The sequence below is a fragment of the Oncorhynchus clarkii genome, unplaced genomic scaffold (assembly GCF_045791955.1).
Source record: "Oncorhynchus clarkii lewisi isolate Uvic-CL-2024 unplaced genomic scaffold, UVic_Ocla_1.0 unplaced_contig_1596_pilon_pilon, whole genome shotgun sequence".
In the NCBI taxonomy this organism is placed as follows: domain Eukaryota; kingdom Metazoa; phylum Chordata; class Actinopteri; order Salmoniformes; family Salmonidae; genus Oncorhynchus; species Oncorhynchus clarkii.
The window spans coordinates 68995-84139 of NW_027258033.1; the positions used below are offsets into that span (position 1 = coordinate 68995).

The window sequence follows — 15145 nt, forward strand, 5'->3', positions numbered from 1 at the left end:
ATTTGTGTTTGTCATATTGGTTTATGGGAGATGTTCATGGGCAGATCATTGTAGTTCAGATGGTACTGAAGTGAAGCTGCCTGATGGATGTCCAGCTGTTTATTTTCTATAAAGTGAAGTGAACTTATTCCTGTCTCCTGCCTGCATTATTCCCAACCCGATCCTGAGTGACTAAGAACCCATTTCTACCTCTTACAGTATCAAACATAGCAAACTACAATCTTTTATCCAACATATTTGTGTTTAGTCCTTGACAATGTCATCAACAAAACTGATTGAATGTTCAACCAACTCTTTTTCTCCAGAGTCTGTGCGGCTTGTGGATGGAGCTGGTCTCTGCTCTGGGAGAGTGGAGGTGAAGTCCAATCAGTCCTGGGCCTCAGTGTGTGAAGCTGACTTTGACCGGCAGGATGCAGAGGTAGTCTGTAGGGATGTTGGCTGTGGGGCTCCTGCAGCTCTACAGGGGGGGCTCTATGGAGAAGGTGAGGGTCAGACCTGGGATAAAGAGTTCCAGTGTAAAGGCAAAGAGTCCCTTCTCCTGGACTGTGACACCTCAGACAGAAAGAACACCTGCCTACCTGGTAATGCTGTTGGACTCACCTGCTCAGGTAAGAAACAGTTTGTCACTCAGTCAACATTGTTTCTCATCTGGAGTGAAGAATATGAGAGACAATATAGGTGTGTTATAGTGAGAAAATAGTAAGATTACTGTCTCTCTCTTTTCTTTTCTCAGAGACTGATGATGTGAGGCTGGTGGGAGGAGGCAGTCGCTGTGCTGGTGGAGTGGAGTGGTACGACCAGGGAGAGTGGAGGATTGTGGGAGCTGACTGGAACAAGGAGAATGTAGCTGCAGTAGTGTGTAGACAGCTGGGTTGTGGCTCCACTGTTTCAGTACCACCTGGAAACACCACTAGAGGGATTGGAGTTTTCTGTTCTGGGTCTGAGTCTTCACTGAGGGAATGTTCCAGAAGTTATTATCTCCGTCCTGGACTCACAGTGATCTGCTCAGGTAATAACAAGATACACAAAATGGCCAAAAGTAGGTGGACATTAGGTGGCACGTCTAGGAGCAACAACGGCTCAGCTGCGAAGTGGTAGACCACAAAAACTCACAGAACGAACCTCAGAAGCGCATAAAGCTTAAAAATATATGATTGAAAAACTCACTGCTGAGTTCCACATACTTTAGTCCATGTATTATATCTCCTTCCTGGACTCACAGTGATCTGCTCAGGAAATATCAACATATTATAATTATATTCAACTGATTTCCTTCATTTATACAACTTCCTCTGCACCTCTCATGATGACTGTTTAACTTGTCAGTCTGCTTTACTAAATAGATCACTCAGTCAAGTAGGAATCAAATACACCTTAAATATCCCAGAATGCTTTTGTATGTGAGTGTTATCTCAGTGAACATCTCTACTCACTACCACTGTCACATGTCATGTTATTGTCACATCTAAATGAGGAAAGTAGTTGAGGAGCTACGTTTTCTTTTTCTCTCCTCTTGTTCCAGATGTCCTGCTTAAGCCTGATATCAACATATGTTGTCTCAGTGACTGTAGGCCCACTACTCATGTTGCCCTGTGAGGGAGGGTGGCTGGCACTGTTACATGCTGATGTTATTGTCATATCTATAGGAAACTAGTTGAAGAGGTTTTTCTTGTTCTCTTTTATTGTTACAGATCTCCTGGTCCAGCCTGATATCTTCCTGACTGACTCAATGGGAGGGGTCTCCAGGGGCTACCAGGGGCCCGAGATGTTCAGGGGCTACAACTTCACCATCACCTGCTCCACTCAGCCACAGTACCCAGGAGGCTCCTACCTCCTCACGTTCACTGGCTCCAACAGAACCCAGACCCAGCCAGCTGTCAATCACTCTGCTGCCTTCCTCTTCCCTGCTGCAGATGACTCCCACCAAGGGAACTACAGCTGTGTTTATGACAATTATGTTTTCTCTCATAACTTCTCCTCTGAGAGTGAGCTCCTCTCCCTCACCATCACAGGTAACTGAACATGAACCAGATTTATAACTTTGTCAATGACAGATTTCCCACAGATCTATGTGATGATGATCAGTCCCCTCATCAAAGGTGTTTCTGTTTGCAGCCTCTCCTCTGCCAGCCTTCATCATCAGACACGTTGTAGTGCTGCTGATCCTACTGACAGCCATCACCACCTCCTACCTGTACTACAAGGTAAAGACATTTACTCAGACATTTAGAAGTCATTTAAACTAGAGGGAGAGGGTGAGGGGGAGAGAATGGAGATAGTAGAGAGTAAATGTCTGACTGTTGGTGCTGTGTCTCCCTAGCCCACCAGGAGGCAGAAGAGAGTGAACAGGGTGAGCAGCATGGATCTTTATGTCAATGCCATGGAGACGGTCTCTCTGAGCTCCAGAGCTGAAGCTGGACCGGGAGAGGAGAGAGCAGCCCATGGGACGGAGTAGGAGTAGAATGAAGCTGACCCTACATGCTGATCTTGGGTCAGTTTTGTGTTTTAAATCGATGGTCAGCAGTGGACTGATGTTTAAAATGTGGTGACAAACCAGCAGAAAAACATGGGATTTTGGGTAGCATGGGGATTGGGTAAATTGGGGTATGGGTTAACATTGGTTTTGGTAACATGGGTTTTGGTATCATGGGGTAACATGGCGTTCTGGGTAACATGAGGTTCTGGGTAACATGGGGTTTTGGGTATAATGGGGTTTTGGATAAGATGGGGGTTTGGGTAACATGGGGTTTTGGGTAACAAAGGTTTTGGGTAACATGGGGTTCTGGGTAACATGGGGTTCTGGTAACATGGGGTTTTTGGGTAACATGGGGTTTTGGGTAACATGGGGTTTGGGTATCATGGGGTTCTGGTAACATGGGGTTTGGGTAACATGGGGTTTTGGGTAACATGGGGTTCTGGGTAACATGGGGTTCTGGTAACATGGGGTTTTGGGTAACATGGGGTTCTGGGTAACATGGGGTTTTGGTAACATGGGGTTTTGGGTAACATGGGGTTCTGGGTAACATGGGGTTCTGGGTAACATGGGGTTCTGGGTAACATGGGGTTTTAATAATTTTAAGAGAGAAGCTCAATTAAGTCTGTTTTTTGACTCTTCATGTCTTTATCTTATTTAGTGTCTCTTAGATTCTTTATCTTATTTAGTGTCTCTTAGATTCTTTATCTTATTTAGTGTCTCTTAGATTCTTTATCTTATTTAGTGTCTCTTAGATTCTTTATCTTATTTAGTGTCTCTTAGATTCTTTATCTTATTTAGTGTCTCTTAGATTCTTTATCTTATTTAGTGTCTCTTAGATTCTTTATCTTATTTAGTGTCTCTTAGATTCTTTATCTTATTTAGTGTCTCTTAGATTCTTTATCTTATTTAGTCTCTTAGATTATTTATCTTATTTAGTGTCTCTTAGATTCTTTATCTTATTTAGTCTCTTAGATTCTTTATCTTATCTAGTGTCTCTTAGATTCTTTATCTTATTTAGTGTCTCTTAGATTCTTTATCTTCAAGTGTTTCCATTATTAGTCCAGGTATTATTATAATCATCTGTTCATTCTTTGTATTTTTAAACATTTTTTAATAAAGGGGTTTGTTGTTGTTTACCTCTCATGATGTTATTGATTATAAACGTTATGATATTGATTATGATGTAGATTAGTGTTATGTTGTTAGTAGTATAGAGATAATGTTATTGATTATAAATGTTATGATATTGATTATTGATTATGATGTAGATTATTGTTCTGATGTTGCTCTCTAAACTGCCATGTAATCAACTGAATGCTTTTAATAAAATTACAGGCTGTCAGTCTTGTGTGATTTAATTATTAGACAGACTACAACATACAGTATGAATTAACTGAGATCAGTCTGTGTGATTCCCCTCTTGGACAGACTACAACATACAGTATGAATTAACTGAACTGAGATCAGTCTTAAGTGATTTAATTATTAGACAGACTACAACATACAGTATGAATTAACTGAGATCAGTCTTGTGTGATTTAATTATTAGACAGACTACAACATACAGTATGAATTAACTGAGATCAGTCTTGTGTGATTCCCCTCTTGGACAGACTACAACATACAGTATGAATTAACTGAGATCAGTCTGTGTGATTCCCCTCTTGGACAGACTACAACATACAGTATGAATTAACTGAGATCAGTCTGTGTGATTCCCCTCATGGACAGACTACAACATACAGTATGAATTAACTGAGATCAGTCTGTGTGATTCCCCTCTTGGACAGACTACAACATACAGTATGAATTAACTGAGATCAGTCTGTGTGATTCCCCTCTTGGACAGACTACAACATACAGTATGAATTAACTGAGATCAGTCTGTGTGATTCCCCTCTTGGACAGACTACAACATACAGTATGAATTAACTGAGATCAGTCTGTGTGATTCCCCTCTTGGACAGACTACAACATACAGTATGAATTAACTGGTCATACATTTGGCAGGAGGTTAGGAAGTGCATCTCAGTTTCCACCTCATTTTGTGGGCTGTGGGCACATAGCCTGTCTTCTCTGATTTCCAAATTGACCTCTTGGCAAAGGGAGCCAAAAATTCTGTGGTGCTCTATTCTGGAATATTAACTGTCGTTTATCGCCCCCTGGTGGAAAGAACGTAATATAATCCTTCTCTATATATTTCTGTGCATTTTGTACCTCGCAGCACACCGTACAAATATTCAAAGTTAAACGCCGATATTACCGTTCTGCTAGCAGCAGGATAATATGTTTGCAGCACACAGCATATTATATTTTTCTAAATAAAAAAAAATTATACAATAAAAAATTCTAAAAATATATATTTTTTTTTTCTAAATAAGAGTCCCTCTGAAAGGACAAGCTCAAATTTGACAATATCGATTATTTTAGCACTGTAGTTCAATACAACTGTTTTTCACAGCATTGCAACCACTTTTGAAACAAATGGATAATTTGACATATTTTAATATTGTATAATTCATACCAGCATTTATTTTGACAGTTTCCAAACTGTTGAAAGATGTCAATGTTTCCAAACTGAATACTGGTATGTTGAAAGCTGTTGTGTAGGTCAGTGGTGTAGTGGTGCCTGGAGAAGTGGGTATACAGTACTCTAATTTAGCAAAACATTTTCCAAACGGCCCAGAGAAGGAAAGGCACCCTGTGTGAAAAGCACGAGAAACAGTGATACACTCTGAATGACCTAAATGATGAATCCCATATTGGTCTTTCACAGTCAGACCAACCCAAGCTGTACTGTTCAGTAGGATAATAGTAGACCAACCCAAGCTGTACTGTTCAGTAGGATAATAGTAGACCAACCCAAGCTGTACTGTTCAGTAGGATAATAGTAGACCAACCCAAGCTGTACTGTTCAGTAGGATAATAGTAGACCAACCCAAGCTGTACTGTTCAGTAGGATAATAGTAGAGCAACCCAAACTGTTCTGTTCAGTAGGATAATAGTAGACCAACCCAGGCTGTACTGTTCAGTAGGATAATAGTAGACCAACCCAGGCTGTACTGTTCAGTAGGATAATAGTAGACCACTTTTGAGGTTTGGGGAAAATCTAAGAAATGTAGATTTTAAGGTAGTTCCCATTTAATTCAAGTGTGAACCTGTAGAACAGGCCCCAAGCACTATTGTTGTATTAGCAGTGTTTATATAGTACAGACACCTAGCACTATTGTTGTATTAGCAGTGTTTATATAGTACAGACACCTAGCACTATTGTTGGATTAGCAGTGTTTATATAGTACATACACCTAGCACTATTGTTGGATTAGCAGTGTTTATATAGTACATACACCCAGCACTATTGTTGGAGTAGCAGTGTTTATATAGTACAGACACCTAGCACTATTGTTGGATTAGCAGTGTTTATATAGTACAGACACCTAGCACTATTGTTGGATTAGCAGTGTTTATATAGTACAGACACCTAGCACTATTGTTGGATTAGCAGTGTTTATATAGTACAGACACCTAGCACTATTGTTGGATTAGCAGTGTTTATATAGTAGAGACACCTAGCACTATTGTTGGATTAGCAGTGTTTATATAGTACAGACACCTACACTATTGTTGTATTAGCAGTGTTTATATAGTACAGACACCTAGCACTATTGTTGGATTAGCAGTGTTTATATAGTAGAGACACCTACACTATTGTTGGATTAGCAGTGTTTATATAGTACAGACACCTAGCACTATTGTTGGATTAGCAGTGTTTATATAGTACAGACACCTAGCACTATTGTCGGATTAGCAGTGTTTATATAGTACAGACACCTACACTATTGTTGGATTAGCAGTGTTTATATAGTACAGACACCTAGCACTATTGTTGGATTAGCAGTGTTTATACAGTACAGACACCTAGCACTATTGTTGGATTAGCAGTGTTTATATAGTACAGACACCTACCACTATTGTTGGATTAACAGTGTTTATATAGTACAGACACCTAGCACTATTGTTGTATTAGCAGTGTTTATATAGTACAGACACCTAGCACTATTGTTGGATTAGCAGTGTTTATATAGTACAGACACCTAGCACTATTGTAGGATTAGCAGTGTTTATATAGTACAGACACCTAGCACTATTGTTGTATTAGCAGTGTTTATATAGTACAGACACCTACACTATTGTTGTATTAGCAGTGTTTATATAGTACAGACACCTAGCACTATTGTTGGATTAGCAGTGTTTATATAGTACAGGCACCTAGCACTATTGTTGGATTAGCAGTGTTTATATAGTACAGAAATCTTGTGTTTATTTGACTCTGATGATAAAGAAATATAAAATATTCCTGTAAAGGACTGTGTTAAATATTTAGGAATACATCTGTCAAAAAAACACTTAGTCAGACAACACATGAATTTCTCTCCTAAAATGAAGAAAACCAAAAAGATATGTAATAATTGTCTACAAAGAGATGTTTCTATACTTGGGAGAGAACTTCTGTCCAAGGCAGAGGGACTGTCTGGTTTTGTGTACCCCTCATTATCTTTATGTGTAAACCCTGCTACTTGTAAAGAGATCAACAAGACCTTTCTTGACTTCATCTGGAAAAATACATCTCACAAACTAAAAGAGTCAGTCCTCTAATAAAAGAGCTGAAGGAGGTCTGGAAGTGTTGGACTTTGTGACATAAATAACACTTTCAAGACCAACTGGTTGAAAAGATGTTTGATCAATACTGATTCAATATGGTATTTCATTCACCCAGAGACTGGACCTACTTATCCACATCTACTGTGTCCCCATCCAGAGACTGGACCTACTTATCCACATCTACTGTGTCCCCATCCAACAGCACACTTTCAAACATAACATCTACCGGCAGCCTAGAGGTGTGTCCGAACATCAAGGAGAAGGGTGGAACCCAGTAGTCTCGCCCACCCAGTGTGCGATTCAGACGTTCTGCTTGGCTGTTACCCATTGGATGGTAAGGTGTGGTGTGGGACTTTTCAACTGTGTGGCTGTTGATGATTTCTGTGTTTTCTGTGAAAAAGGTGAGAATCTGTTCCACTTGTTCTTTGATGTAAATTTGTGTCAGCATTTTGTGAAAACCCTTGCAAGATACTTATTTACCATTATGAACACTGCCCATGTTTAACATGGAGGATATAATATGTTACCATTATGAACACTGCCCATGTTTAACATGGAGGATATAATATGTTACTATTATGAACACTGTCCATGTTTAACATGAAAGATATAATATGTTACCATTATGAACACTGCCCATGTTTAACATGGAGGATATAATATGTTACCATTATGAACACTGCCCATGTTCTACATGGAGGATATAATATGTTACCATTATGAACACTGCCCATGTTCTACATGGAGGATATAATATGTTACTATTATGAACACTGCCCATGTTCTACACGGAGGATATAATATGTTACCATTATGAACACTGCCCATGTTTAACATGGAGGATATAATATGTTACCATTATGAACACTGCCCATGTTTTACATGAAGGATATAATATGTTACCATTATGAACACTGCCCATGTTCTACATGGAGGATATAATATGTTACCATTATGAACACTGCCCATGTTTAACATGGAGGATATAATATGTTACCATTATGAACACTGCCCATGTTCTACATGGAGGATATAATATGTTACTATTATGAACACTGCCCATGTTTTACATGGAGGATATAATATGTTACCATTATGAACACTGCCCATGTTCTACATGGAGGATATAATATGTTACTATTATGAACACTGCCCATGTTCTACATGGAGGATATAATATGTTACTATTATGAACACTGCCCATGTTTTACATGGAGGATATAATATGTTACCATTATGAACACTGCCCATGTTTTACATGGAGGATATAATATGTTACCATTATGAACACTGCCCATGTTCTACATGGAGGATATAATATGTTACCATTATGAACACTGCCCATGTTCTACATGGAGGATATAATATGTTACCATTATGAACACTGCCCATGTTCTACATGGAGGATATAATATGTTACCATTATGAACACTGCCCATGTTTAACATGGAGGATATAATATGTTACCATTATGAACACTGCCCATGTTTTACATGGAGGATATAACATGTTACCATTATGAACACTGCCCATGTTTAACATGGATATAATATGTTACCATTATGAACACTGCCCATGTTTAACATGGATATAATATGTTACCATTATGAACACTGCCCATGTTCTACATGGAGGATATAATATGTTACCATTATGAACACTGCCCATGTTCTACATGGAGGATATAATATGTTACCATTATGAACACTGCCCATGTTCTACATGGAGGATATAATATGTTACCATTATGAACACTGCCCATGTTTTACATGGAGGATATAATATGTTACCATTATGAACACTGCCCATGTTTAACATGGAGGATATAATATGTTACCATTATGAACACTGCCCATGTTTTACATGGAGGATATAATATGTTACCATTATGAACACTGCCCATGTTCTACATGGAGGATATAATATGTTACCATTATGAACACTGCCCATGTTTAACATGGATATAATATGTTACCATTATGAACACTGCCCATGTTCTACATGGAGGATATAATATGTTACCATTATGAACACTGCCCATGTTCTACATGGAGGATATAATATGTTACCATTATGAACACTGCCCATGTTCTACATGGAGGATATAATATGTTACCATTATGAACACTGCCCATGTTTAACATGGAGGATATAATATGTTACCATTATGAACACTGCCCATGTTTTACATGGAGGATATAATATGTTACCATTATGAACACTGCCCATGTTCTACATGGAGGATATAATATGTTACCATTATGAACACTGCCCATGTTTAACATGGAGGATATAATATGTTACCATTATGAACACTGCCCATGTTTAACATGGATATAATATGTTACCATTATGAACACTGCCCATGTTTAACATGGATATAATATGTTACCATTATGAACACTGCCCATGTTCTACATGGAGGATATAATATGTTACCATTATGAACACTGCCCATGTTCTACATGGAGGATATAATATGTTACCATTATGAACACTGCCCATGTTCTACATGGAGGATATAATATGTTACCATTATGAACACTGCCCATGTTTTACATGGAGGATATAATATGTTACCATTATGAACACTGCCCATGTTCTACATGGAGGATATAATATGTTACCATTATGAACACTGCCCATGTTTAACATGGAGGATATAATATGTTACCATTATGAACACTGCCCATGTTTTACATGGAGGATATAATATGTTACCATTATGAACACTGCCCATGTTCTACATGGAGGATATAATATGTTACCATTATGAACACTGCCCATGTTTAACATGGAGGATATAATATGTTACCATTATGAACACTGCCCATGTTTTACATGGAGGATATAATATGTTACCATTATGAACACTGCCCATGTTCTACATGGAGGATATAATATGTTACCATTATGAACACTGCCCATGTTTAACATGAAGGATATAATATGTTACCATTATGAACACTGCCCATGTTTAACATGGAGGATATAATATGTTACCATTATGAACACTGCCCATGTTTAACATGGAGGATATAATATGTTACCATTATGAACACTGCCCATGTTCTACATGGAGGATATAATATGTTACTATTGCAATGAAACCACTGAAATGATTGTCAATTTTTTTATTCTTGTTGCCAAATACTTTATACACAAACAATCATTCCAAAATTCTATACCAAAATTACACATTTTTCTGACTGAATTTAAATATTTTATTAAAACATTAACCCTAGTGAATAACAACAAGAATAACATTTTCCTGAATCATTATAGATTTTTTCAGAGTGATAACAACTACACTAAAATAGTTAATTTTTTATTACTTCATTGATATTTTGTGTGTTTTAGTATTTTCTAGTTGATACTAGTTCTGTTTCTTATGATGTAACAACGTAAATTGTTGGTCTGTATTTTGAATAAAAAAATAAATATATAAAATTAAATTAAAATAAAAAGACACATCGCCATCTGCTGACTGGAGGGGCAACACAGTTGAGGAACCAAAAGTTTATTTTCATTTATTTCATAAAAGTGTAATATTGTATTAAGTCGTTCTTGGAGAAGCATGTGTTGATTTATTCGTGTTTAATGAGTGAGAATTTAAAACAAACTTTAGACCCACTACATATTTACATTGAACCAGAGTTCTGACATGGATCATTTTGACCCCAGAGGCATATCTTTTATCAAAGCCAAAATGTGGTTTATTCCATTTTTCATGACTTTGTCAATCAATTTGTTCTTAATACATCTAAATCATGGTTTAGTGTATCTGTATCAATATGGACAGGGACAAGATTTCTTTCCTGTGTGTGTTCTCTGGTGTATAGTCAGATGGCTAGATGGAACAAAACTCTACATCAGAAAATACATACATGAAGGAGTTGTTTCATGATATCAATGAAATGATGTCACAATGTAGAATGTTTAAACATTGTAGAAGGAGTATTTTAATGATGTCACAATGTAGAATGTTTTAACATTGTATTAAGAGTATTTTAATGATGTCACAATGTAGAATGTTTTAACATTGTAGTAGGAGTATTTTAATGATGTCACAATGTAGAATGTTTTAACATTGTAGTAGGAGTATTTTAATGATGTCACAATGTAGAATGTTTTAACATTGTAGTAGGAGTATTTTAATGATGTCACAATGTAGAATGTTTAAACATTGTAGTAGGAGTATTTTAATGATGTCACAATGTAGAATGTTTTAGCATTGTAGAAGGAGTATTTTAATGATGTCACAATGTAGAACACTAAATGTTTGCCCCCTGTTCAATTGATTTCTGTTTTGATATTAGCCTCAGGGGGAAAATCCAGGCTCTGAATTGAAAGAGTGCTATTTATATGATATAACAGAAAGTGACTAACACAAAAAGAGCTGTGTTACACTTACAGCATTGGTGACCCACTTGAATCAAAATGTAGCTAGATGTTTTCTACAAGTTGTCCTCTAACCAGTGATGTACACATTATTCCCAGATTCCATGTGGTTTTTGAGCTGTTAGTTTTAACAGGACAAACTCATCTCCCCACTCTCACACAAATGATTTCAACATGATATCGATGAGGGATGAAAAATAAGTGTTGTGTTCCTTTGTTTAACGACCTCTAAATGTAAATGCATCTCTCCAAAATGTAGCTGACTGTCTTCTACAGGTTGTCCTCTAACCAGGGAGGTAAAATATATCTCCCATTTCCATGTGTTTTTAGTTGTGTTAGTTTCAACAGCACCAACAACCTGATTTGTCCTCTAACCAGGGAGGTAAAATATATCTCCCATTTCCATGTGTTTTTAGTTGTGTTAGTTTCAACAGCACCTACAACCTGATTTCCCCCTAATTGATATCAGTGATTTATTGCTACTTGTCAAAACAACACTGTTTCTGGTGCTGGTGCATTTTAAAAGGTGCTTGTTTAAGTAACATGATTATTGTTGCAGATGTTTGTGCAGATGGTACATTTTATGTTTAGGTTTTCAGTATCACAAATGGTTTCTGCATATTGGTTATTGATTTGGACACATTAAAGCTGTGTTTTGACATTGGGCTGTACCACCAAGCTAAATGTCATTGAAAAGATGTTGAAAAGAAGACGATACCCAACGTCCAATATACGTTTGGTTTTAGTTGAAGGTTGTAAATATTTATTTTCAGGTTGTTGTTAATAACGACTTGAAAACAACTTAATTTCAAAGTTCTTAGAGTTTAGACACATTGACTGTTGTTGAGAATATTGAATCAACTATTTCACCAAACCAGAACCTGTGAATTCAACTAGACTTTATTACAAACAGTAACAAAGCTGAACAATTCCATGGAAGAACTGACTCTTCATTCTTAGTACTTGGCTTTTATACAGTCTGATCCTTATATAACATTATAACCACTAGGCTACCCTGCTGCCCCAATAATACACTATATACATGTAATATAGCCTATACAGTCTGATCCTTACATAACATTCTAACCACTACCCTGCTGCCCCAATAATACACTAAATACATGTAATATAGCCTATACAGTCTGATCCTTACATAACATTCTAACCACTACCCTGCTGCCCCAATAATACACTAAATACATGGTATATAGCCTATACAGTCTGATCCTTACATAACATTCTAACCACTAGGCTACCCTGCTGCCCCAATAATACACTAAATACATGTAATATAGCCTATACACCTCTTGCACTGAGATGCAGTGTCTTAAATACATAAACATACATTAAATGGCCAGCAGCATACCATCCTGCATACCACTGCTGGCTTGCTTCTGAAGCTAAGCAGGATTGGTCCTGGTCAGTCCCTGGATGGGAGACCAGATGCTGCTGGAAGTGGTGTTGGAGGGCCAGTAGGAGGCACTCTTTCCTCTGGTCTAAAAAAAATATCCCAATGCCCCAGGGCAGTGATTGGGGACATTGCCCTGTGTAGGGTGCTGTCTTTTGGATGGGATGTTAAACGGATGTCCTGACTCTCTGAGGTCATTAAAAACCCCATGGCACTTATCGTAAGAGTAGGGGTGTTAACCCTGGTGTCCTGGCTAAATTCCCAATCTGACCCTCAAACCATCACGGTCACCTAATAATCCCCAGTTTACAATTGGCTCATTCATCCCCCTCCTCTCCCCTGTAACTATTCCCCAGGTCGTTGCTGCAAATGAGAATGTTGTTCTCAGGCAACTTACCTGGTAGAATAACAGATAAATAAAATAAATAAATACAAATGTGTTGAATACAACAGGTGTAGACTTTACTGTGAAATGCTCTGAGACCCAACGATGAAGAGTTAAAACATCATACCTTTTATGAGGTACATTTTCACATCTCATAGTACAGAACTCCTAACTGGTCACCTTGTGACACAGACAGTCTGTCATTCATTCATTCATTTGGATTGTAAACATCTCACCACACAACCATTGATTCAAAATATAAGTTTATTGTGAAATGTAATTAGAACGTTGGTTTAATCACCAAAACACAACATATTGAAATCTTTTTTCAATTTAGTCGTTTTAACTACCAGTTGATCCAATTGAAAACAATGCAGGATACGTGTTTCAAATGTCCCTTAGAAGTGCTGACAGTAATATACTACAGTACTGTAAATTACAGTAGATTACACAGTTCACATTAGACAATACACTTAGTGAAATTACAAGATGATGTCATAATACTGCATCAACTGGTTGTTTGATGCAGCAGAATGAGGTTCTTAGAGTTCTACTGTGTCTGAACTGAGAGGAGCTTCTGAGATGGACCTCCAGCTACTGATTGATGATGGTCAGTAGAGCTTCTGAGATGGAACTCCAGCTACTGATTGATGATGGTCAGTAGATCTTCTGAGATGGAACTCCAGCTACTGATTGATGATGGTCAATAGATCTTCTGAGATGGAACTCCAGCTACTGATTGATGATGGTCAGTAGAGCTTCTGAGATGGAACTCCAGCTACTGATTGATGATGGTCAGTAGAGCTTCTGAGATGGAACTCCAGCTACTGATTGATGATGGTCAGAAGATCTTCTGAGATGGAACTCCAGCTACTGATTGATGATGGTCAGTAGATCTTCTGAGATGGAACTCTAGCTACTGATTGATGATGGTCAGTAGATCTTCTGAGATGGAACTCCAGCTACTGATTGATGATGGTCAGTAGAGCTTCTGAGATGGAACTCTAGCTACTGATTGATGATGGTCAGTAGAGCTTCTGAGATGGAACTCCAGCTACTGATTGATGATGGTCAGTAGATCTTCTGATATGGAACTCCAGCTACTGATTGATGATGGTCAGTAGATCTTCTGAGATGGAACTGAATCAAATCAAATGTATTTATAAAGCCCTTCGTACATCAGCTGATATCTCAAAGTGCTGTACAGAAACTCAGCCTAAAACCCCAAACAGCAAGCAATGCAGGTGTTGAGGCACGTTGGCTAGGAAAACTCCCTAGAAAGGCCAAAACCTAGGAAGAAACCTAGAGAGGAACCAGGCTATGAGGGGTGGCCAGTCCTCTTCTGGCTGTGCCGGGTGGAAATTATAACAGAACATGGCCAAGATGTTCAAATGTTCATAAATTACCAGCATGGTCAAATAATAGGTCTGGGACAGGTAGCACGTCTGCTGAACAGGTCAAGATTCCATAGCCGCAGGCAGAACAGTTGAAACTAGAGCAGCAGCACGGCCAGGTGGACTGGGGACAGCAAGGAGTCATCATGCCAGGTAGTCCTGAGGCATGGTCCTAGGGCTCAGGTCCTCCGAGAGAGAGAAAGAGAGAAAGAAAGAGAGAAAGAGAGAATTAGAGAGAGCTTACTTAAATTCACACAGGACACCGAATAAGACAGGAGAAGTACTCCAGATATAACAAACTGACCCTATCCCCCAACTACTGGAGGCTGAGACAGGAGGGGTCAGGAGACACTGTGGCCCCATCCGATGATACCCCCAGACAGGGCCAAACAGGAAGGAGATAACCCCACCCACTTTGC

General features: G+C 38.3%; 1 pseudogene; it reads left to right on the forward strand.

The window, feature by feature from the left end:
* The first annotated feature begins 256 nt into the window (after nt 1-256).
* LOC139394601 (scavenger receptor cysteine-rich type 1 protein M130-like) overlaps nt 257-15145 on the forward strand; it is a 30818-nt pseudogene continuing 15929 nt past the window's right edge.